Source organism: Morone saxatilis, unplaced genomic scaffold (genome assembly GCF_004916995.1).
Source record: "Morone saxatilis isolate NCDOM2014 unplaced genomic scaffold, NCSU_SB_2.0 Contig22, whole genome shotgun sequence".
In the NCBI taxonomy this organism is placed as follows: domain Eukaryota; kingdom Metazoa; phylum Chordata; class Actinopteri; family Moronidae; genus Morone; species Morone saxatilis.
Window position 1 is genome coordinate 6,146,160 of NW_023339785.1, and position 2,685 is coordinate 6,148,844.

A 2,685-nucleotide genomic window follows, 5' to 3' on the forward strand; every position below is an offset into this window, starting at 1 on the left:
TGATATCAGTCTCTACAGATATCCACATTTAGGTATCAGGGTCGAAATAGAAAAAAAGGTGGATTAGTGCATCTATAATCTCAGCAACAACAAACTAGAAGTTTGGGTCTAATCAGGAGCAGACCTGTTGTAAACCTATCCTAACACAAGATAAGACAAGACAAATTAATTCTCCAACAAAAAGTGACCTGATCCAAACAGGGGACATGAGGACAGTAAGACTTGATCTGTATAAGCCTGGGTATAATTACACTGCAACCCAAATGCCGTAGGCCCGAACTGGTCAAAACGGACCCCAACAGTGGCAGCAGCAGGATGTGCTACCAATTAAAAAGCAGCCGCAATCAAAAAAGAAGCAGCAATACCTGTAATTTGCTCCTGCAGCACAGTTACACCCACTCCGTCTCGCCTCAAAATCTCTTGAGTTGATTAATCTCGTTAAACACAGATACTTTCAGCAAAAGTGGCCAAATGATCAGATATGGCCACTGGCCCAAAGTTGCAGCGGTTATCTTGAGTCTAAGGCACTAATAACGCCATACTATAGCCAACAATCTTATCATGTCATAATTGTGTACAACTTATAATAGTATATAAGCTTATTTATCTCAGGTACACAGTAACAATTACCTTGATTTTGTGTGAGGGGACTCCATGCAAAATGGCGAGGTATGTGATTGGTGGAGACAGCGCAACCCTCTGCCACCATCGCAGCCAAGTTCTGCCAATACCAATATATTATAAAACATCCCATCGGCACAGAGTAATCAGTCAATCTATATTTGAAATGAATGCAAAATGAAATTTTGAATTGAGACATTAATAAAAAGGACACAAACACAAATCACTTATATTAGTAATTAACCTTTTTGTGGACGGAGCCGTTCTGCTTCATGAAGTTGGATAACAGTAGCAGCAGTTTTTATCCCCTACAGATTCAGAGAAGGTCATTTTATTTAACTTTGTTTAGACCACTGCAACTCCATCTGTGGTTTCCTCAAGAAAAAGTCTCTTTTACAACTGTGTCTATGCTGTTGGTTTCAGTAACCATTACGTCAGATATGGTGTAAAATATATTTAAACTTTACTGGCTTGTCGGGTCAAACTTGACCCAACAGGACAACAGGCTGCTCGACATCGGAGCAATCGATCAAATGCTATTTGTTTTCATTACTAACCCAGCTACTGTAGTACTCCTAACAGTGTGTCAAGGTCAGGCACTAGAGTCCAGTATAGAAAATCTAAATGAATATAATGATGATCATGAGGACAATATGTATGCTCATTTTCATGCAGCACTTAACCATGAGATGATACAGTCCACTGGCTAATAAATATGTCAGACACACCAAATGCCTAATCATATGAATTCTGGTGACATCAACATACTGGAAAAACAAATGTCACAAGTATCAGAGCTATTTAATGCCTTTAAAGTCACAGTCTTAATGTTGCACAGGTTATATATACAAAATTCAATTGCTACTAGATGTCTCACTAGAGCACCAGCTTCTCAGGTCAAAATCATGGGACAGAAACAAAATAAAACTCACCAAAACCAATTCTGTTAGTCTTTCCACAGTCTTTCCAAAATAAACCCTTAATTCACAGAGTTAGATGCGAAAATATTAAAACCATGAAAAGGGTTGCTATGGCTGCAAAGTAAGCTAAGGTAAATCCTTGTGACAAATGCACCCGTCAAAGTGCGTCCACTAAAAGAGCGTGACAGGTTCAGATTGTTATTCTAAGTGTCTGACAACATTATGGAAATTCCTACCGAGATAGACCTTTTGTTTTACCAGATCTAGCCGTAATATCGCTCGCACCCAGACTCCATGAACAAAAAACAACTGTCACTATATTCAAAGTGGACAAACAAAATAAAACTCACCAAAACCGTCTTTCCATTGTTCCAACAACAATCAAACTCCGCTCTGGTCGAAATAAATCCTCCATTCACCAACGTACATGAGAAAAACAGCCAGGGGTTTTAATTGCTTTCCTCAGTTGTACTGTCTGACCAGAACCAGCTATGTAAACAAACCACCGGGAGGCAGCTCAGGACACCATGACACTTATTATATCTTTACATAGCAAATAGTGTTTGCTGCTATTATAATGTTTTAAATCCTATAACATTTAACCAGGCATAGAAGACTAAAGAAGTAAAAAAAGGTTTGAGTAAAATATAGCAGCAGCAGCATAAATTACCTGCAAGGCTAATCCAGTATTACCATTTTATACCACCATACACAATAGGAAAATAAATGTTTTGCTGTCACATTTGATGTGCTTTTTTTTTTTTTTTTTTCTTGCTTTATCCACAACATCCGTCTTCATACAACACAATAGTTGCACAACAACTCAGAAGTCATGATGATGGAGAAGAAAGGCACCTAAAATTTCTCATGAAGGCCCTCTGAGCCCAAGAGTCCTCTTCAAATTGTCTCCATCAGACGCCAGAGTGTGGTCAGCCCAGTGGCTTCAATTGCAGCACTCATCGATTACAGAAGGTTGCTTCACTAATGAGCGAAGGTCAGCCCCTTCTTCATCTGTCACTGTCCTCCTCGCCATCCTTTCTTTCCCGTTAGCTTCTATTCCTCTCTGCCTCCCTCTCATTGTCTGGCAAGCAGTGGAATGTGGCACGACAGGAGGACATGTCAATGTTATCAGCATGCAACAGAC